Source organism: Andrena cerasifolii, unplaced genomic scaffold, assembly GCF_050908995.1.
Source record: "Andrena cerasifolii isolate SP2316 unplaced genomic scaffold, iyAndCera1_principal scaffold0304, whole genome shotgun sequence".
In the NCBI taxonomy this organism is placed as follows: domain Eukaryota; kingdom Metazoa; phylum Arthropoda; class Insecta; order Hymenoptera; family Andrenidae; genus Andrena; species Andrena cerasifolii.
The window spans coordinates 24,473-48,476 of NW_027485197.1; the positions used below are offsets into that span (position 1 = coordinate 24,473).

Below are 24,004 nucleotides of genomic sequence, written 5' to 3' on the forward strand. Positions count from 1 at the left end.
TTTCGGCCCTTTTCACGTGGTTTAACTGATTGTTCTCCACGCTTAATAGGATCAACGCCAATGCCTTTTCATCTTTCTTCGACCATTCGAGTGCGTTTTCTTTGGTCTGTGCTTCTTTTCCGTTTGTATATGACCACAGCTCGTTGAATATCAGAAGACTTCTTACTTGGATTTTCCAGGATTCATAGTTCTTCTCGCCAAGCTTCTGGATATGATTTGGGTTCAACGTGGCCATGTTGTTCTTTGTTTGGATAAACATTTGTTTCCTTGTTTTCACTTTCACCTTACTTATTTTTAATTACGCGCAGTGGGAACGTCACTGGGCCCATCACCTGATGGTTTTATTAAGTGAGATACTCGTCGATATGGTTATTGTAATGTATTTGCCTTTGTTATTTACACGACATAAGAAAGGTCCTTGCTATACAAAGGTATATAACGCACTAATCTAAGGTTTAGCTCGTGGTAGTTTCGTCGCTACCGCTCGTCATGAAAGACACGGTTGATACCTAGATGGGTAAGTGTACTTGCCCATTTCTTACATTTACCTATTTTTTCTAGTTATTTACCTATTTTTTCTCTCATTTATTTACCTCTTTTGTTTTCTCTATTTATTTACCTATTTTTCTCTGTTTATTTACCTATTTTTTCTCTGTTTATTTAACTTTTTTCTCTGTTTATTTACCTATTTTTTCCTTTAATTTATTTACCCATTTTTTTATTTATCTTTTTTTCTTTGATTTATTTAGCTATTTATCTATATTTATACACCTATTTTTTCTCTAGATAATTTACCTGTTTTTTCTCTATTTATTTACCTATTTTTTCTCTATTTATTTTCCTATTTTTCTCTATTTATTTACCTCTTTTGTTTTCTCTACTTATTTACCTATTTTTCTCTGTTTATTTACCAATTTTTTCCTCTAATTTATTTACCTATTTTTTTATTTACCTTTTTTCTTTGATTTATTTACCTATTTTTCTCTATTTATTTACCTATTTTTTCTCTAGATAATTTACCTATATTTCTCTATTTATTTACCTATTTTTCTCTATTTACTTACCCATTTTTCTCTATTTATTTACCTATTTTTCTCTATTTATTTACCTATTTTTTCTCTAGTTATTTACCTATTTTTTCTCTCATTTATGTACCTCTTTTGTTTTCTCTATTTATTTACCTATTTTTCTCTGTTTATTAACCTATTTTTTCCTTTAATTAATTTACCTATTTTTTTATTTACCTTTTTTTCTTTAATTTATTTAGCTATTTATCTATATTTATACACCTTTTTTTGCTCTAGATAATTTACCTATTTTTTCTCTAGTTTACTTACCTATGTTTATCTATTTATTTGCCTATTTTTTTCTCTATTTTAATTACCTATTTTTTATCTATATATTTACCTATTTTTCTCTATTTATTTACCTTTTTTCTCTATTTATTTACCTATTTTTTCCTCTAATTTATTTACCTATTTTTTATTTACCTTTTTTTCCTTGATTTATTTAGCTATTTTTCTCTATTTATACACCTATTTTTTCTCTAGTTTATTTACCTATTTTTATCTATTTATTTGCCTATTTTTTCTCTTTTTTAGTTACCTATTTCTTTATCTATTTATTTACCTATTTTTTCTCTCATTTATTTACCTATTTTTTCTCTCATTTATTTACCTATTTTTTCTCTGTTTATTTAACTTTTTTCTCTGTTTATTTACCTATTTTTTCCTTTAATTTATTTACCCATTTTTTTATTTATCTTTTTTTCTTTGATTTATTTAGCTATTTATCTATATTTATACACCTATTTTTTCTCTAGATAATTTACCTATTTTTTCTCTATTTATTTACCTATTTTTTCTCTATTTATTTTCCTATTTTTCTCTGTTTATTTACCAATTTTTTCCTCTAATTTATTTACCTATTTTTTTATTTACCTTTTTTCTTTGGTTTATTTACCTATTTTTCTCTATTTATTTACCTATTTTTTCTATGGATAATTTACCCATTTTTCTCTATTTATTTACCTATTTTTCTCTATTTATTTACCTATTTTTCTCTATTTATTTACCCTATTTTTTCTCTAGTTATTTACCTATTTTTTCTCTCATTTATTTACCTCTTTTGTTTTCTCTATTTATTTACCTATTTTTCTCTGTTTATTTACCTATTTTTTCTCTCATTTATTTACCTATTTTTCTGTTTATTTAACTTTTTTCTCTGTTTATTTACCTTTTTTTCCTTTAATTTATTTACCTATTTTTTTATTTACCTTTTTTTCTTTGATTTATTTAGCTATTTATCTATATTTATACACCTATTTTTTCTCTAGATAATTTACCTGTTTTTTCTCTATTTATTTACCTATTTTTTCTCTATTTATTTTCCTATTTTTCTTTATCTATTTATTTACCTATTTTTCTCTATTTATTTACCTATTTTTCTCTATTTATTTACCTATTTTTCTCTATTTATTTACCCTATTTTTTCTCTAGTTATTTACCTATTTTTTCTCTCATTTATTTACCTCTTTTGTTTTCTCTTATTTATTTACCTATTTTTCTCTGTTTATTTACCTATTTTTTCTCTCATTTATTTAACTATTTTTCTGTTTATTTAACTTTTTTCTCTGTTTATTTACCTTTTTTTCCTTTAATTTATTTACCTATTTTTTATTTACCTTTTTTTCTTTGATTTATTTAGCTATTTATCTATATTTATACACCTATTTTTTCTCTAGATAATTTACCTGTTTTTTCTCTATTTATTTACCTATTTTTTCTCTTTTTTAGTTACCTATTTCTTTATCTATTTATTTACCTATTTTTCTCTATTTATTTACCTCTTTTTTCTCTATTTATTTACCTATTTTTCTCTCTCATTTATTTACGTATTTTTTCTCTGTGTATTTACCAATTTTTTCCTCTAATTTATTTACCTATTTTTTATTTACCCTTTTTTCTTTGGTTTATTTACCTATTTTTCTCTATTTATACACCTGTTTTTTCTCTAGCTAATTTACCTATTTTTCTGTATTTATTTTCCTATTTTTTCTCTATTTATTTTCCAATTTTTTCTCTATTCATTTACTTTTTTCTATTTATTTACCTCTTGCTTTCTCTAATTTATACACATATATTTTCTCCATTTATTTACCTATTTTTTTCTATTTATTTACCTATTTTTTCTCTAGTTATTTACCTATTTTTTCTCTCATTTATTTACCTATTTTTTCTCTGTTTATTTAACTTTTTTTCTCTGCTTATTTACCTATTTTTTCCTTTAATTTATTTACCTATTTTTTTATTTACCTTTTTTCTTTGATTTATTTAGATATTTTTCTCTATTTATACACCTATTTTTTCTCTAGCTAATTTACCTATTTTTCTCTCATTTGTTTACCTATTTTTTCTCTATATATTTACCTATTTTCTCTCTCATTTATTTACGTATTTTTTCTCTGTTTATTTACCAATTTTTTCCTCTAATGTTACGTGCCGCGGCCTTTTTAGTGTTCGAGCGGCACGATTTTTAGACGCAATATCGATTAGGGGTATCCCACAGTCGTTAGACTATCAAGTATTGCTGGATTGAGTTTATGATTTAGAAAAAGCAAGGAGGCTCGCCGCAGTCGTAACAGTCGATTCTTTTAGTTGATAATTATTTAGGTACCTTCTCAGAAGGAGAAGGGGTAGATTTTGGGATCGTTGGTGCTCTAGTCCCGTACGGGTCTTTTCAATGGAATCAGATAGGTAATTGATGAGTAGAATTTAATAGTAAATAAAGTTTTAATGATTAAATAATGAATGGATGTAAAACATTTAACAGAACTGAATATGAACAAATCAATCAATAATTTAGAAAGAATAGACGTTTGTGAAATCGGTATAATTCCTGACTAGGGGAATCCCACAGTCGTTTGACTGTCAGAAATTATCGTTAGGTACGAATTAATTATAACGGTGTATTTTCGTGTACAAAAGAGATAAGATGTGCAACTCACCAGACAGTCACAATAATCTAATTGACAATATGCTTTAAATTTGCTTTTTAAGTTTTGGAAAACTTTCTGGATCGCTGATAAACCTGAATCAGAAAGAAGGATTAGACGCGAAAACACACACACACACACTTGATTTGAATTATAAATTGAAACGGAAATAATGTAAATTAAATTATTAACTGAGTAAGTTAAGCGAATAATTAGTTTTGAAAAGTTTAGGATTTGAATTGTTTCGCAAAGTTGAGTCTTTCACGCGGTTACACAGTAGACCGGAGAACTCTAGCTCTATAAGACTTCGCGGACCCAATGACACGCACCTCACGATTTATCGTCACAGAGTAGTACTGAGTTGAATTATGAAATGAAACTGAATAATAATAATTTTAACTAGTAGATACAATAAAAATTTGGATTAAATCGTTAACAGAATAAATAGTTTCGAAGTTATTAGAATATTTGTTTCGCAAAGTCGAGTCTTTCACGCGGTTACACAGTAGACCGGAGAACTCTAGCTCTAAAACACTTGCGGACCCCAATGACACGCACCTCACGATTTACCGTCACAGAGTGCCGCAGCTTCACGCTCTCGGCAGCGACCACAGTGGGTCCGTACCGAAAATGCTTACGCTGCATTTTATCGCTCGGCCGCGCTACCATGGGCCCGTCTACTTAACGAGGCGGTGTGTGTGTGCGTTTTCACGTCCATCCATCAGACTCCCGATTCAAATATATGATCAATCTTTACGGAATATTCGTACTCACAGGAAAACATGACGTCTCACATACAATTTCGCACAGCTAAAGGTCCTCCCTTAATGTTCATGATTTCATATACACAATTTCTGACTAGGGGAATCCCACAGTCGGTTGACTATCAGAAATTGTGTTGGGTATTCAAATTTTAACAACAATTTTTAATTAATTACTAATTCACACATGCGACAAGATCGTGGGAAGGCGCGGTTCCCTGCACCGGATGTAGAGCATACAATTTCGTCAGTCTTCTAAGAAATGATCCAGTCTGCGCATTCCCGCTGTAGCCGTTACTGATTATGTTACAATGTTTAACGCGACGGTCAGAGGTGTGCTCAACGAGGGTTCTCCCACAATGCTGCAAAGCATTGTTGAAACGCAACCCTGCCGCTTACATAAAACGGATTCGGCACAGAAGGAGAATCACTGGGTCTTTCCGAACGCGACTCTCTGGTGAGAACGCCGCTGCGTCAGCACCGCCTTATCTGTATCGCGGGACGGCAGTACGTTGAGACGACGACGTTCCAAGAAAAGGGGTTTTTGTTCTATCAAAAATATTATTAATTAATAGGCAGGAGTATGATCAACGAGGGATTTCCCATAACGCTAGGCGTTGTTGATGCATACCCTGACTTAAAAGAAAAATTTTACGTTCCGAACGTAACATCCCTCCCTCCTTGGAACCATCGTCGTCCCCGACGATGTATACTGAAGGTATAAGGTACGGTAGCGCTTATGATCGTATATGTATATGGACGTACAGGCTCAGGTTGCATTGGACTAGGGAATTCCCATAATGTTTGCACATTGACGCAATGCAATCCCGTTACAATTTAAGTGGGTTAAAATAGGGGTTCGTATATTAGGTCGTGAATGACGCGCAGATGATGGTTAGGTTTGTACCGCGTGTATCGCGTAATCGTGGTGCCTCCGACATACAGATGTATTGGCCCCGTCCGTTCACCGAGCGTCACCACCTCGTACGCACAGTCCAGTACGGTTTTACTGACGGTTGGGCAGCTCTCCACATCAATTGTGACTATTTCTGGACACTGCCGTAGCAAGCCACAAATGTCCTCATCAGTGATACCTTGGCTTTCTCTGCAGTGGACCTCTACCAAGCCCTTGAGGAATTGTAGCATCCACCCCCCGACAGTCGGATGCATGTAGTTGATATTTAGGATTTTTAGTTTTTCCAATTTCCGGAGTGGTTCCAGAACGAATTCTCCTTTGATGTTTGTGCAACCACTCAGATTTAAAGATGTTACTTCCCCCATGTATAGGCCAATCTCTGAGACAAGGCCAGAAGCAACCCATCCGCAGAAGGTAAGACTCAGGGCTGTTATACTCCGATATTTTGAGGGGAAAGAGACAGCCATCTCTACCGGGCCCAGCTCCAGCTCGGCAAAATCTCCCCTTTCAACTGCCTCGTTGCCTTCCTCCATTTCCATTTCAGGCATGGGCTCCTCGAAACCACAGAAGTGCAACTCCAAGGTTGTTAGGGTCGTCTGCAGGTCTGAGTTGTTAATTAACGCCTGCAAAATACTATGGTCTATTAAATTTTTACATATACTGATCTTTAAATAATTCAGATTCCGCAACCCTTGAAGAGTGGTTGCTAGGTTTGAAGGTTTTAGTTGTTCGCATCGGTGGAGAGACATTGTTTCTAAATTTTTGTTGATTGCCGGAAGGGACTTCCCAGTGATGTCCGTATTCGTAAGACAGAAAGACTTTAGAATTCCTGCTAGGGCCAGGACCTTAAAGAGTTCAGGATCCACGGGACCCTCACATTTCCCCAGTTTGAGGCAAGTAAGACGTGGTGCCCCCGACTCCAGGTCTCTCAAGGTCGATGGCCGGATCGTCACAGCAGTTAGATCTATTGCTTGCAGTTCTGGACAACTTCTTATGGCAATGGAGATAACTTGGGGTCTCAAACATTTTGCCAATGGTTCTTCATCTATCCGTATGCTCTTTAGCTGACTACCTGCTCTCTTCAGGAACCAGTAAAATGACTTAGTGCTCACTATCGTCCCTTCCCATCCATTTGGCCAGCACCAGTCATTCAGGTCGATATGGCGAAGACCGTGATACGAGGCGAGGCTTCCGAGTCGCCACCTTCTAGAGACCATCTCTAGACGGCTCCTGTCAGCAAACGGCAAATCTCCTTTTTGGTGTACGGCGCCAAACGGCTGACGAAGAGTCGCCGATCGAAAATCTCTGGCCGGGAGAAACTGGACGATGCCATTTCGGTCAATGACAAATGTGATTTTCTTGCTCGGTGATGTTCTCCAATTTCCTCTAGTTGGGCTTCAATTTCATACAAAGAATCAGATGTGCGTTCCAGTTTGTTATTGTCTTGAAACTATATCCGCTCAATAGCGATGTATGTAATTTTCCGTTGCGCGCAGTACTCAAAGCCGTGATAAAGCGATGCGTTGCAGTAATGTAATGTTTCAAAGAAATTTCAACAGATTCTGAATATTGACTCATTGCTAAACTATAGTTCAAAGCTAACTGTTTATCAATTTGCATTTCTAAGTCGGGTCAGCGTCATCTCTCAACCTGAATCAGTCAAATCAATCAGGACTCCAATTTAATTGTAATTTATCGACATGTTTGGTGAGCATTTTACCAGCTTCATCTCTTAACAAAACATTGTTTCCTTCTAGTATCCCAATAATTTTATATGGTCCGTGATAGCGCTTGGCGAATTTTCCCCTTTTTGGTTCTACTAAAACACGTACCATATCCCCTATTTTGCCTTTGAAGGGTCGGGCGTTCCTATCATAGTACACTTTTGATCTTTCCTTTGCCTGAACTAAATTTTGTCCTGCTATTACTTGCATTTCTGAAAGTCGCGTTATTAAATCATGTAAATAGGAATTGTATGTGACTAAATTCTCGTCGTTCGGGAAGGAACTTGGGCAACGCGCAAGTTTGCCAAAAACTAATTCATACGGGGTAAAATTTGTGGCTTCATGGACAGATGTATTATAAGAAAACATAGCAAAGGGTACTAATCTATCCCAATCGTCAAAATCATTCATGTAATGGCTAATGTATTCGGTTAACACTATGTGACTTCTTTCCAATGCACCATTGGTTTGGGGTCTATACCCGGATGTAGTGACATGTTGAATTTTGAAGATTTTTGCTAAGTTCCGAATTATCTTATTAATGAAACTAGTCCCTTTGTCCGTTAGTATTGCGCGTGGCGTTCCATACTGCAATATAAGGTTAGTAACCAGTGCGTGAGCTATAGTTTCTGCTTTTATGTCCGGAACAGGGACAGCTATGCAATATTTTGTCAAATTATCTTGCATAGTTAATATATGTTTGTTCCCGCTGGGAGTAGTGGGTAAAGGACCTACAGTGTCTAATGATACTTTAGAAAATGGCTCCAAAGGAGTGTCAGTGATTAACATTGGTTCACGAGTTTTAGTTCTTACTAATTTTTGATTCTGGCAACTATTGCAAGTACGGATATAATTTTGAATATCGTTGCGCATACCTGGCCAATAAAATCGTTCTCGAATTCTGCAATATGTCTTTGTTAAACCCTTATGTCCTCCTACCAAACTTTCATGTAACTCTGAAATGATTTTCAGGCGAAGTTCTTCCGGAGGTACCTGAGTGTTTCCGTAACAAAGGGCTATTTCGATACTGCTGTCCTCAAATGTATTCCTTAATATTTCTATTAACGTACCTTGAGGTAATTCGTCTGTAAAGTCGCCATTCTGTGAGATTCTTAGACCTTTTATATCTAAATCTGAAAGAATTTTCCTTAGGTTCTGTAGCCCAAGTTCCAAATCCCGAGTAGAAATTTTATCAAAATGTTTCCTTTTTACGACTACGCTAAATATTCTATTTTTACCGCGCTTTGTTATTAGTATTTGTCCCACTCTGGGCTTTGCCTCTTTTAAGTCGTTCGCATTGATGATGCCTAGGTCGGAGAGCAATATACTCACTGGTGTAACAAGTTCACAATCGGACGAAATGAAATGTACATAGTTTGATCTGTAATACGTTAGATTTTGTCTCGTAGAAGTTACGATGTCTTTACTTTTGTATTGCTTGCTGCGAGATTCGAATTCTAGATCCGGAGGTATGTAATCAGCGTCCGGGATGTATATGGATGATGAGTTTGAGATTTGCGGGAAAAGCTGTCTAGGAGTAGATTTTTGAACGATAGGTTGCCTACCTCCCTCCTTGGGAGTTCGATCAACCGTTGAATTTGGAAATGGTGTCGAAAGTGCTATAGGGTTTGGATCTACGGTCGGGGTAGGTAAGATTGAACTGTATCTAGGCCTGTTAACGATTGTGCTATCAGGCACTCTTGTTGCAGTTATTTCTAGTTCTGATTCTTCCGGAATATTTTTCAGCTGAGGTGCTTTACTGGCTGTTTCCTCACGCCTTGGATTTGGAATTTGACTACCTTTTTCAGAATCTCTAGCTTGTTGTAATAATTTTTCTATACGTCTATTTAACTCTTCGTCCCCAGTATCATCATCGTATGGATCCAAATCTTGTAATATTTCCTGTCTACGTTCATCTAAAGTGTCTCCTTCAGAAAGGGCATCTAATAAAACTATTTCCTCTTCAAGTTCCTGTAATTGAGCGCTTTTATCTAATAATGATTTTTCAAATCTATTAAAAGACTCTTGTAGTTCTTCTAAATCTATAAATGTGGACTTCTGTTTGTTCTGATCATCTGTATCACTATCGCGAACTTCGGGTAAATTAATGGCAATAGTTTTCTCTACTTCGGACTCGCTCCCTTTTTCCCGCAATTCCGTACCGGCCACTGCACTTTGTGAATCTGGAATTTTAGGATTCTCCACCATCTGTTTAGGATGAAATCCCAGATTCGGCAGTGTACTCCTACGTTGACGGAATATGGGCGGATCTGACTGTTCGTCATCGGAATCGACGTCCTCTACTAGAGAAAGTTCTTTTGATCTACCTAATTCTTGTGTTTTTGATGGTCCCGGAGCTTTAGTAGCTTGAAACTTTGCTCGCGTTCTAGTTGCTATTGCACTGGTATCTAAAGGTACAGGTATCCTCGGTTTAGATATTGAACTTACTGGTCTCCCTAATTTTGGTTTTCCTGGTAAACTAGCTATTCTTTCCTTAGGTTTGGAAGCTTCAAATTCCGAAGATGTCGGGATTCGTTTGCCCGTTGTGGAGGGTTTATTTATTGGTAATAATTTTGGGCAATCAGGTGCTAACTCCGACTTTGTATTATCAGAGGAATCCGATAAACTGAAATCATCAGACGAACATAGTTCATTTACTATGACTGGATTCCTTGATAAGGCATCAGCATTTGTGTTTAATTTTCCTGCCTTATGAATAAATTCATACTCATAATCTCGCAATTTTAGTCGCCAGCGGATCAATCGTTGCCCTGGATCTTTTATTGAATTAATCCATCGTAGCGGTTCGTGATCACTGACTAGGGTAAATTTACGGCCATATAAATATGGTCTGAAGTGTAAAATGGCATAAAGGACTGCCAAACATTCCTTTTCTGTAGTGAAATAATTTTGTTCCGGTTTAGTTAAAATTCTCGAAAGATATGCAACTGGGAGATCTTGACCATTTACTTCCTGACTGAGTACAGCGCCTATGGCATAGTCTGACGCATCTGTAGTTAAGGTGAACGGACTATTAAAATTTGGATACTGAAGTATGGGACTTTTACAAAGTGCTTTTCGTAATTCCAGAAATCCTTTCTTTTGTTCCTTTCCCCAAGTGAAAGTAGAATTTTTCTTCAACAAGTCTGACAGTGGTTTAGCTTTTTCTGCGAAGTTTTTGATAAAGCGTCTGTAATATCCTGCTAGACCTAGAAATTGCCTAATATTTTTCTGATTTTTCGGACGAGGGAAATTCTTTACTGCACTAATCTTTTTCGGATCCGGTTTTACACCTGAGTGACTAATAACATGTCCTAGGTAAGCAACTTCTATTTTGAGGAACTCGCACTTATCGGGTTGTAAAGTTAATTTAGCATCGGCCAAACGCATGAATAAACGACGAATTTTCTTTTCATGTTCTTCTAAATTTTTGGCATATACCACGATATCATCCAAATAAACGAAAACTTCTACACCCTGTAACCCGCGTAAGACTTGATCCATTAGCCTTTGAAAAGTCGCTGGAGCATTTTTGAGACCTTCCGGCATTCGGATGTATTCATAATGACCGTTTGGGGTTGTAAAGGCTGTTTTTTGTCTATCTTTAGGATCCATTTCAATTTGTTGAAATCCGCTTGCTAAGTCAAACGTAGAGAAATATCGGGCTTCACCTAAGTGATCCAGAATATCGGTAATGTTCGGTAATGGATATGCATCGCCAATGGTTTTCTCATTAAGATTGCGGAAATCTATGACTATTCTCCATCTCAGATTGCCTTTAGAATCCGGTTTTTTAGGAACAATCCAAATGGGCGAATTATACGGTGAATTTGAAGGTGCTATTATTCCGTTATTTAGTTTATTACGAACCTGTTTTTCTATTTCATCTTTATGAACCGGAGGAAAACGATACTGTCGCGTATTCACAGGAACATCATCTACTGTGGGGATTCTATGTTTAATGTATGAGGTACATGGTAATTTATCGCAAGGCAAGTGGAATCGTTCTGGAAATTCTTTAATGATTTTAATTACATGATCCCGTTCTTCTTCGTTCAAATGATCGAGACGCAATTTTTTTATGATTTCTAAAACTCTGTCTTCCGCGATTGGCAAGGTCTCATCTTCTGTATCAGAATCGAAATAATTTTGTTCTTCTTCGGGGAAGTTATGGTACTCGAATGGTATTAATTCTTGTGGCGGAATTTCGACTTCGACATCCTTATCCGTCGTATTAACGGCAAAGACGTGACATGCGCCTTGGTCATTTACAGACACAACAGCTTCGCCAATGTACAAACCATCTATAGTTTCAATTTTAGGTAGATATCCCTCTTTTAAATCATGATTCGTAACGTCAATGGCAACCGCTTTTCTAGTACGTGCTTTTAAATACAAAAGTCGGGGTTTTACACTACGAGGTACTGGATCATGGCCAACAAAAGGTATGGGTTTAATAGGATCGCTTCGTGTTACCAATGTGTTATGGGCGAAGGAGATTTCAGCCTGCTCTTGTGTGAGATACTCTTTACCTAATATACCATCGCAACGCAGTACAAATGAAGATCTTACGACATGAAATTTTACGGGTTTGCCTAATAATGTAATTATTGTGGTACCTAAAGTCTCTGTCATATCCGGAGTTATTCCTGAGATAGCAACTGATTCATGAAGTGCGACTGAAACATTTTCGTCAAGGGCGCTTAATTTGATTACGTTTATATCTGCTCCTGTATCTACGAGGAAATGTGCACAACCCATATTCAGCTCTTTACCCATCATTTTTACTAGTGGGGATTCGGGTTTTTCTACCGTTGCAATTTTTCTTGGTTTGCTAGAAATTTTACTGTTGCATGACGCTCCTTTTCCGAATGACTCGACGTCGCGTCCGTCCGTCGGGTCATTTGTGCGTTTAAATGACCGGTTCTATCTTCGGGTTTAGTATTTCTATTATATGGAGAACTCGGTCTCGTTGATGGAGGAATAGGAGATGGAGATCTTGGTCTAGGCCATTGAGAATACCTATCTCTTGCTGAACGTGGTGGTTCATTACTGTTTGTATTATAATGATCATACGGGTAATAATTAGGATATGGCATTGGCGGATAGAAATAAGGCGAGTAGTACGGATGTGGAGGAAATCCCGGTGGATTGTAATAATGATTGTATGGTTCCTTGTTGCGTGATGGGGATTTTAAAATTCCTACTGGCGATCCGGTTACGTCAGGATTGGGACTCGGTGAACGTGTGCGATTCTCTTCTTCGTTTCGAATTGCATAATTTTGATAGCGAGGAGGGTTAATGGATTGGCGATTAGCGTAATCCTGATAGTAAGAATTCGATGGTCTAGAATAGTTATTATTCTGATTAAATGATACTTTCTGGATTTCATTCGATGGTAATATTCCGGATTTCATTCGCGTTTCTATACGCGCTGCAAATTTTCTCGCATCTTCTAAAGTTTTAGGGTCACGTGCATCTACTGAGCGCGCTATTTCATCTGGAAGTCCGCGAATATAAGCTTCCAATCCGCATTCTTTTAATGGTAATAACATTTGTTCTGCATTATTCCCATAACTATCCTCTAACGCAACTCGAGCTCCGCTAATTAATATGTTTAATCTGTCATAAAAATCGCTAACTGATTCGTCCTTTTTCATCCGAATATTTTCTATTTCGTGTTGATAGTAAGGATAATTCTTGCCCGGTGCGAATCTACCCTTTAGATGTTTAATTAGTTCATTAACTGTAGTAAATGTTTTTCCATACGTGCTATCGCGAGCTGAACCCTTCAATTTTCCTAATACTGATTTTAGAAACGAGCCCTCTAATGCAGGAGGCACTAATGCTGCGCTATTTTGTACATCCTGTACAAAATCCTTAAGAGGAACGCCCTTCCCATCAAAGTACGGAATATTTAAAGTACTATTTTGAATAGTCAAGCACTCCGCCATGGAGGTCATCATTGCACTTGCGTCTTGAGACATGGTTGAATATTTGTATAAAAATATATGGGCAGAACTAGTCAATAAATATAGATAATAGTCCCAGCATTACCACGACCACACTGATAATATATACAAAAATGGAAAAATTTTATAATTCTATCTGATTTCAATGAATATGAGCACCCAGGAATTCTTGCAAGAGAATTCCTGGTATCCCACCGCTGCCACCAGATCTGTTACGTGCCGCGGCCTTTTTAGTGTTCGAGCGGCACGATTTTTAGACGCAATATCGATTAGGGGTATCCCACAGTCGTTAGACTATCAAGTATTGCTGGATTGAGTTTATGATTTAGAAAAAGCAAGGAGGCTCGCCGCAGTCGTAACAGTCGATTCTTTTAGTTGATAATTATTTAGGTACCTTCTCAGAAGGAGAAGGGGTAGATTTTGGGATCGTTGGTGCTCTAGTCCCGTACGGGTCTTTTCAATGGAATCAGATAGGTAATTGATGAGTAGAATTTAATAGTAAATAAAGTTTTAATGATTAAATAATGAATGGATGTAAAACATTTAACAGAACTGAATATGAACAAATCAATCAATAATTTAGAAAGAATAGACGTTTGTGAAATCGGTATAATTCCTGACTAGGGGAATCCCACAGTCGTTTGACTGTCAGAAATTATCGTTAGGTACGAATTAATTATAACGGTGTATTTTCGTGTACAAAAGAGATAAGATGTGCAACTCACCAGACAGTCACAATAATCTAATTGACAATATGCTTTAAATTTGCTTTTTAAGTTTTGGAAAACTTTCTGGATCGCTGATAAACCTGAATCAGAAAGAAGGATTAGACGCGAAAACACACACACACACACTTGATTTGAATTATAAATTGAAACGGAAATAATGTAAATTAAATTATTAACTGAGTAAGTTAAGCGAATAATTAGTTTTGAAAAGTTTAGGATTTGAATTGTTTCGCAAAGTTGAGTCTTTCACGCGGTTACACAGTAGACCGGAGAACTCTAGCTCTATAAGACTTCGCGGACCCAATGACACGCACCTCACGATTTATCGTCACAGAGTACTACTGAGTTGAATTATGAAATGAAACTGAATAATAATAATTTTAACTAGTAGATACAATAAAAATTTGGATTAAATCGTTAACAGAATAAATAGTTTCGAAGTTATTAGAATATTTGTTTCGCAAAGTCGAGTCTTTCACGCGGTTACACAGTAGACCGGAGAACTCTAGCTCTAAAACACTTGCGGACCCCAATGACACGCACCTCACGATTTACCGTCACAGAGTGCCGCAGCTTCACGCTCTCGGCAGCGACCACAGTGGGTCCGTACCGAAAATGCTTACGCTGCATTTTATCGCTCGGCCGCGCTACCATGGGCCCGTCTACTTAACGAGGCGGTGTGTGTGTGCGTTTTCACGTCCATCCATCAGACTCCCGATTCAAATATATGATCAATCTTTACGGAATATTCGTACTCACAGGAAAACATGACGTCTCACATACAATTTCGCACAGCTAAAGGTCCTCCCTTAATGTTCATGATTTCATATACACAATTTCTGACTAGGGGAATCCCACAGTCGGTTGACTATCAGAAATTGTGTTGGGTATTCAAATTTTAACAACAATTTTTAATTAATTACTAATTCACACATGCGACAAGATCGTGGGAAGGCGCGGTTCCCTGCACCGGATGTAGAGCATACAATTTCGTCAGTCTTCTAAGAAATGATCCAGTCTGCGCATTCCCGCTGTAGCCGTTACTGATTATGTTACAATGTTTAACGCGACGGTCAGAGGTGTGCTCAACGAGGGTTCTCCCACAATGCTGCAAAGCATTGTTGAAACGCAACCCTGCCGCTTACATAAAACGGATTCGGCACAGAAGGAGAATCACTGGGTCTTTCCGAACGCGACTCTCTGGTGAGAACGCCGCTGCGTCAGCACCGCCTTATCTGTATCGCGGGACGGCAGTACGTTGAGACGACGACGTTCCAAGAAAAGGGGTTTTTGTTCTATCAAAAATATTATTAATTAATAGGCAGGAGTATGATCAACGAGGGATTTCCCATAACGCTAGGCGTTGTTGATGCATACCCTGACTTAAAAGAAAAATTTTACGTTCCGAACGTAACACTAATTTATTTACTTATTTTTTTATTTACCTTTTTTCTTTGGTTTATTTACCTATTTTTCTCTATTTATTTACCTATTTTTTCTCTAGATAATTTACCTATTTTTCTCTATTTATTTACCTATTTTTTGTCTAGTTATTTACCTATTTTTTCTCTCATTTATTTACCTATTTTTTCTCTGTTTATTTAACTTTTTTTCTCTGTTTATTTACCTATTTTTTCTCTAGCTAATTTACCTATTTTTCTCTCATTTGTTTACCTATTTTTTCTCTATATATTTACCTATTTTCTCTCTCATTTATTTACGTATTTTTTCTCTGTTTATTTACCAATTTTTTCCTTTAATTTATTTACCTATTTTTTTATTTACCTTTTTTCTTTGATTTATTTAGCTATTTTTCTCTATTTATACACCTATTTTTTCTCTAGCTAATTTACCTATTTTTCTCTCATTTATTTACCTATTTTCTCTGTTTATTTACCTTTTTTCTCTGTTTATTTACCTACTTTTTCCTTTAATTTATTTACCTATTTTTTTATTTACCTTTTTTTCATTGGTTTATTTACCTATTTTTCTCTATTTATTTACCTATTTTTTCTCTAGATAATTAACCTATTTTTCTCTATTTATTTACCTATTTTTCTCTATTTATTTACCTATTTTTCTCTATTTATTTACCTATTTTTCTCTGTTTATTTAACTATTTCTTCTCTCATTTATTTACCTATTTTTTCTCTGTTTATTTAACTTTTTTCTCTGTTTATTTACCTATTTTTTCCTTTAATTTATTTACCTATTTTTTTATTTATCTTCTTTTCTTTGATTTATTTAGCTATTTATCTATATTTATACACCTATTTTTTCTCTAGATAATTTACCTATTTTTCTCTATTTATTTACCTATTTTTCTCTATTTATTTACCTATTTTTCTCTATTTATTTACCTATTTTTCTCTATTTATTTACCCTATTTTATCTCTAGTTATTTACCTATTTTTTCTCTCATTTATTTACCTCTTTTGTTTTCTCTATTTATTTACCTCTTTTGTTTTCTCTATTTATTTACCTATTTTTCTCTGTTTATTTAACTATTTTTCTCTATTTATTTACCCTATTTTTCTCTAGTTATTTACCTATTTTTTCTCTCATTTATTTACCTCTTTTGTTTTCTCTATTTATTTACCTATTTTTCTCTGTTTATTTACCTATTTTTTCTCTCATTTATTTACCTATTTTTCTCTGTTTATTTAACTTTTTTCTCTGTTTATTTACCTATTTTTTCCTTTAATTTATTTACCTATTTTTTTATTTACCTTTTTTTCTTTGATTTATTTAGCTATTTATCTATATTTATACACCTATTTTTTCTCTAGATAATTTACCTGTTTTTTCTCTATTTATTTACCTATTTTTTCTCTTTTTTAGTTACCTACTTCTTTATCTATTTATTTACCTATTTTTTCTCTCATTTATTTACCTATTTTTCTCTGTTTATTTAACTTTTTTCTCTGTTTATTTACCTATTTTTTCCTTTAATTTATTTACCCATTTTTTTATTTATCTTTTTTTCTTTGATTTATTTAGCTATTTATCTATATTTATACACCTATTTTTTCTCTAGATAATTTACCTATTTTTTCTCTATTTATTTACCTATTTTTTCTCTATTTATTTTCCTATTTTTCTCTGTTTATTTACCAATTTTTTCCTCTAATTTATTTACCTATTTTTTATTTACCTTTTTTCTTTGGTTTATTTACCTATTTTTCTCTATTTATTTACCTATTTTTTCTATGGATAATTTACCCATTTTTCTCTATTTATTTACCTATTTTTCTCTATTTATTTACCTATTTTTCTCTATTTATTTACCCTATTTTTTCTCTAGTTATTTACCTATTTTTTCTCTCATTTATTTACCTCTTTTGTTTTCTCTATTTATTTACCTATTTTTCTCTGTTTATTTACCTATTTTTTCTCTCATTTATTTACCTATTTTTCTGTTTATTTAACTTTTTTCTCTGTTTATTTACCTTTTTTTCCTTTAATTTATTTACCTATTTTTTTATTTACCTTTTTTTCTTTGATTTATTTAGCTATTTATCTATATTTATACACATATTTTTTCTCTAGATAATTTACCTGTTTTTTCTCTATTTATTTACCTATTTTTTCTCTTTTTTAGTTACCTATTTCTTTATCTATTTATTTACCTATTTTTCTCTATTTATTTACCTCTTTTTTCTCTATTTATTTACCTATTTTTCTCTCTCATTTATTTACGTATTTTTTCTCTGTGTATTTACCAATTTTTTCCTCTAATTTATTTACCTATTTTTTATTTACCCTTTTTTTCTTTGGTTTATTTACCTATTTTTCTCTATTTATACACCTGTTTTTTCTCTAGCTAATTTACCTATTTTTCTGTATTTATTTTCCTATTTTTTCTCTATTTATTTTCCAATTTTTTCTCTATTCATTTACTTTTTTCTATTTATTTACCTCTTTCTTTCTCTAATTTATACACATATATTTTCTCCATTTATTTACCTATTTTTTTCTATTTATTTACCTATTTTTTCTCTAGTTATTTACCTATTTTTTCTCTCATTTATTTACCTATTTTTTCTCTGTTTATTTAACTTTTTTTCTCTGCTTATTTACCTATTTTTTTATTTACCTTTTTTCTTTGATTTATTTAGATATTTTTCTCTATTTATACCCCTATTTTTTCTCTAGCTAATTTACCTATTTTTCTCTCATTTGTTTACCTATTTTTTCTCTATATATTTACCTATTTTCTCTCTCATTTATTTACGTATTTTTTCTCTGTTTATTTACCAATTTTTTCCTCTAATTTATTTACCTATTTTTTTATTTACCTTTTTTCTTTGGTTTATTTACCTATTTTTCTCTATTTATTTACCTATTTTTTCTCTAGATAATTTACCTATTTTTTCTCTATTTATTTACCTATTTTTTGTCTAGTTATTTACCTATTTTTTCTATCATTTATTTACCTATTTTTTCTCTGTTTATTTAACTTTTTTCTCTGTTTATTTACCTATTTTTTCTCTAGCTAATTTACCTATTTTTCTCTCATTTGTTTACCTATTTTTTCTCTATATATTTACCTATTTTCTCTCTCATTTATTTACGTATTTTTTCTCTGTTTATTTACCAATTTTTTCCTTTAATTTATTTACCTATTTTTTTATTTACCTTTTTTCTTTGATTTATTTAGCTATTTTTCTCTATTTATACACCTATTTTTTCTCTAGCTAATTTACCTATTTTTCTCTCATTTATTTACCTATTTTCTCTGTTTATTTACCTTTTTTCTCTGTTTATTTACCTACTTTTTCCTTTAATTTATTTACCTATTTTTTTATTTACCTTTTTTTCATTGGTTTATTTACCTATTTTTCTCTATTTATTTACCTATTTTTTCTCTAGATAATTAACCTATTTTTCTCTATTTATTTACCTATTTTTCTCTATTTATTTACCTATTTTTCTCTATTTATTTACCTATTTTTCTCTATTTATTTACCCTATTTTTTCTCTAGTTATTTACCTATTTTTTATCTCATTTATTTACGTATTTTTTCTCTGTTTAGTTACCAATTTTTTCCTCTAATTTATTTACCTATTTTTTTATTTACCTTTTTTTCTTTGTTTTATTTACCTATTTTTCTCTATTTATTTACCTATTTTTTCTCTAGATAATTTACCAATTTTTTCACTATTTATTTACCTATTTTTTCTCTCATTTATTTACCTATTTTTTCTCTGTTTATTTAACTTTTTTCTCTGTTTATTTACCTATTTTTTCCTTTAATTTATTTACCTATTTTTTTATTTATCTTCTTTTCTTTGATTTATTTAGCTATTTATCTACATTTATACACCTATTTTTTCTCTAGATAATTTACCTATTTTTCTCTATTTATTTACCTATTTTTCTCTATTTATTTACCTATTTTTCTCTATTTATTTACCTATTTTTCTCTATTTATACACCTATTTTTTCTCTAGCTAATTTACCTATTTTTCTCTCATTTATTTACCTATTTTCTCTGTTTATTTACCTTTTTTCTCTGTTTATTTACCTTCTTTTTCCTTTAATTTATTTACTATTTTTTTATTTACCTTTTTTCTTTGGTTTATTTACCTATTTTTCTCTATTTATTTACCTATTTTTTCTCTAGATAATTTACCTATATTTCTCTATTTATTTACCTATTTTTCTCTATTTACTTACCCATTTTTCTCTATTTATTTACCTATTTTTCTCTATTTATTTATCTATTTTTTCTCTAGTTATTTACCTATTTTTTTCTCTCATTTATGTACCTCTTTTGTTTTCTCTATTTATTTACCTATTTTTCTCTGTTTATTAACCTATTTTTTCGTTTAATTAATTTACCTATTTTTTTATTTAACTTTTTTTCTTTAATTTATTTAGCTATTCATCTATATTTATACACCTTTTTTTGCTCTAGATAATTTACCTATTTTTTCTCTAGTTTACTTACCTATGTTTATCTATTTATTTGCCTATTTTTTTCTCTATTTTATTTACCTATTTTTTATCTATATATTTACCTATTTTTCTCTATTTATTTACCTTTTTTCTCTATTTATTTACCTATTTTTTGCTCTAATTTATTTACCTATTTTTTATTTACCTTTTTTTCCTTGATTTATTTAGCTATTTTTCTCTATTTATACACCTATTTTTTCTCTAGTTTATTTACCTATTTTTATCTATTTATTTGCCTATTTTTTCTCTTTTTTAGTTACCTATTTCTTTATCTATTTATTTACCTAATTTTTCTCTCATTTATTTACCTATTTTTTCTCTCATTTATTTACCTATTTTTCTCTGTTTATTTAACTTTTTTCTCTGTTTATTTACCTATTTTTTCCTTTAATTTATTTACCCATTTTTTTATTTATCTTTTTTTCTTTGATTTATTTAGCTATTTATCTATATTTATACACCTATTTTTTCTCTAGATAATTTACCTATTTTTTCTCTATTTATTTACCTATTTTTTCTCTATTTATTTTCCTATTTTTCTCTGTTTATTTACCAATTTTTTCCTCTAATTTATTTACCTATTTTTTTATTTACCTTTTTTCTTTGGTTTATTTACCTATTTTTCTCTATTTATTTACCTATTTTTTCTATGGATAATTTACCCATTTTTCTCTATTTATTTACCTATTTTTCTCTATTTATTTACCTATTTTTCTCTATTTATTTACCTATTTTTCTCTATTTATTTACCCTATTTTTCTCTAGTTATTTACCTATTTTTTCTCTCATTTATTTACCTCTTTTGTTTTCTCTATTTATTTACCTATTTTTCTCTGTTTATTTACCTATTTTTTCTCTCATTTATTTACCTATTTTTTCTGTTTATTTAACTTTTTTCTCTGTTTATTTACCTTTTTTTCCTTTAATTTATTTACCTATTTTTTTATTTACCTTTTTTTCTTTGATTTATTTAGCTATTTATCTATATTTATACACCTATTTTTTCTCTAGATAATTTACCTGTTTTTTCTCTATTTATTTACCTATTTTTTCTCTTTTTTAGTTACCTATTTCTTTATCTATTTATTTACCTATTTTTCTCTATTTATTTACCTCTTTTTTCTCTATTTATTTACCTATTTTTCTCTCTCATTTATTTACGTATTTTTTCTCTGTGTATTTACCAATTTTTTCCTCTAATTTATTTACCTATTTTTTATTTACCCTTTTTTCTTTGGTTTATTTACCTATTTTTCTCTATTTATACACCTGTTTTTTCTCTAGCTAATTTACCTATTTTTCTGTATTTATTTTCCTATTTTTTCTCTATTTATTTTCCAATTTTTGCTCTATTCATTTACTTTTTTCTATTTATTTACCTCTTTCTTTCTCTAATTTATACACATATATTTTCTCCATTTATTTACCTATTTTTTTCTATTTATTTACCTATTTTTTCTCTAGTTATTTACCTATTTTTTCTCTCATTTATTTACCTATTTTTTCTCTGTTTATTTAACTTTTTTTCTCTGCTTATTTACCTATTTTTTCCTTTAATTTATTTACCTATTTTTTTATTTACCTTTTTTCTTTGATTTATTTAGATATTTTTCTCTATTTATACACCTATTTTTTCTCTAGCTAATTTACCTATTTTTCTCTCATTTGTTTACCTATTTTTTCTCTATATATTTACCTATTTTCTCTCTCATTTATTTACGTATTTTTTCTCTGTTTATTTACCAATTTTTTCCTGTAATTTATTTACCTATTTTTTTATTTACCTTTTTTCTTTGGTTTATTTACCTATTTTTCTCTATTTATTTACCTATTTTTTCTCTAGATAATTTACCTATTTTTTCTCTATTTATTTACCTATTTTTTGTCTAGTTATTTACCTATTTTTTCTCTCATTTATTTACCTATTTTTTCTCTGTTTATTTAACTTTTTTTCTCTGTTTATTTACCTATTTTTTCTCTAGCTAATTTACCTATTTTTCTCTCATTTGTTTACCTATTTTTTCTCTATATATTTACCTATTTTCTCTCTCATTTATTTACGTATTTTTTCTCTGTTTATTTACCAATTTTTTCCTTTAATTTATTTACCTATTTTTTTATTTACCTTTTTTCTTTGATTTATTTAGCTATTTTTCTCTATTTATACACATATTTTTTCTCTAGCTAATTTACCTATTTTTCTCTCATTTATTTACCTATTTTCTCTGTTTATTTACCTTTTTTCTCTGTTTATTTACCTACTTTTTCCTTTAATTTATTTACCTATTTTTTTATTTACCTTTTTTTCATTGGTTTATTTACCTATTTTTCTCTATTTATTTACCTATTTTTTCTCTAGATAATTAACCTATTTTTCTCTATTTATTTACCTATTTTTCTCTATTTATTTACCTATTTTTCTCTATTTATTTACCTATTTTTCTCTATTTATTTACCTATTTTTCTCTATTTATTTACCCTATTTTTCCTCTAGTTATTTACCTATTTTTTATCTCATTTATTTACGTATTTTTTCTCTGTTTAGTTACCAATTTTTTCCTCTAATTTATTTACCTATTTTTTTATTTACCTTTTTTTCTTTGGTTTATTTACCTATTTTTCTCTATTTATTTACCTATTTTTTCTCTAGATAATTTACCAATTTTTTCTCTATTTATTTACCTATTTTTTCTCTCATTTATTTACCTATTTTTTCTCTGTTTATTTAACTTTTTTCTCTGTTTATTTACCTATTTTTTCCTTTAATTTATTTACCTATTTTTTTATTTATCTTCTTTTCTTTGATTTATTTAGCTATTTATCTATATTGTTACACCTATTTTTTCTCTAGATAATTTACCTATTTTTCTCTATTTATTTACCTATTTTTCTCTATTTATTTACCTATTTTTATCTATATATTTACCTATTTTTCTCTATTTATTTACCTTTTTTCTCTATTTATTTACCTATTTTTTCCTCTAATTTATTTACCTATTTTTTATTTACCTTTTTTTCCTTGATTTATTTAGCTATTTTTCTCTATTTATACACCTATTTTTTCTCTAGTTTATTTACCTATTTTTATCTATTTATTTGCCTATTTTTTCTCTTTTTTAGTTACCTATTTTTTCTCTAGATAATTTACCTATTTTTTCTCTATTTATTTACCTATTTTTTGTCTAGTTATTTACCTATTTTTTCTCTCATTTATTTACCTATTTTTTCTCTGTTTATTTAACTTTTTTTTCTCTGTTTATTTACCTATTTTTCTCTAGCTAATTTACCTATTTTTCTCTCATTTGTTTACCTATTTTTTCTCTATATATTTACCTATTTTCTCTCTCATTTATTTACGTATTTTTTCTCTGTTTATTTACCAATTTTTTCCTTTAATTTATTTACCTATTTTTTTATTTACCTTTTTTCTTTGATTTATTTAGCTATTTTTCTCTATTTATACACATATTTTTTCTCTAGCTAATTTACCTATTTTTCTCTCATTTATTTACCTATTTTCTCTGTTTATTTACCTTTTTTCTCTGTTTATTTACCTACTTTTTCCTTTAATTTATTTACCTATTTTTTTATTTACCTTTTTTTCATTGGTTTATTTACCTATTTTTCTCTATTTATTTACCTATTTTTTCTCTAGATAATTAACCTATTTTTCTCTATTTATTTACCTATTTTTCTCTATTTATTTACCTATTTTTCTCTATTTATTTACCTATTTTTCTCTATTTATTTACCCTATTTTTTCTCTAGTTATTTAACTATTTTTTATCTCATTTATTTACCTCTTTTGTTTTCTCTATTTATTTACCTCTTTTGTTTTCTCTATTTATTTACCTCTTATGTTTTCTCTATTTATTTACCTATTTTTCTCTGTTTATTTAACTATTTTTTCTCTCATTTATTTACGTATTTTTTCTCTGTTTAGTTAC

The 24,004-nt window shown here is 30.7% G+C and overlaps 1 long non-coding RNA gene across 50 annotated transcripts in view; it reads right to left on the reverse strand.

The window, feature by feature from the left end:
- Positions 1–23,998, reverse strand: part of LOC143378110 (uncharacterized) — a 48,322-nt gene extending 24,324 nt beyond the window's left edge. For 10 of the 50 annotated variants that reach the window (XR_013087542.1, XR_013087553.1, XR_013087547.1 and 7 more), the window contains exons 1-12: positions 23,463–23,998; positions 22,740–22,832; positions 20,366–21,326; positions 19,686–19,753; positions 18,693–19,400; positions 18,330–18,575; positions 17,272–17,503; positions 16,390–17,095; positions 15,949–16,145; positions 15,541–15,653; positions 3,205–3,314; positions 890–2,579 (exon numbers count right to left, since the gene is read on the reverse strand). This is a non-coding gene — a long non-coding RNA (uncharacterized LOC143378110). Of the gene's footprint in view, positions 1–889; positions 2,580–2,775; positions 2,869–3,181; positions 3,315–15,540; positions 15,654–15,948; positions 16,344–16,389; positions 17,096–17,271; positions 17,504–18,329; positions 18,576–18,692; positions 19,401–19,685; positions 19,798–20,365; positions 21,327–21,506; positions 21,624–21,825; positions 22,095–22,250; positions 22,492–22,606; positions 22,693–22,739; positions 22,962–23,462 lie in introns of all 50 variants that reach the window. The other 40 variants (XR_013087561.1, XR_013087573.1, XR_013087565.1 and 37 more) reach the window with 40 other exon arrangements.
- Between the last annotated feature and the right edge of the window lie 6 nt (positions 23,999–24,004).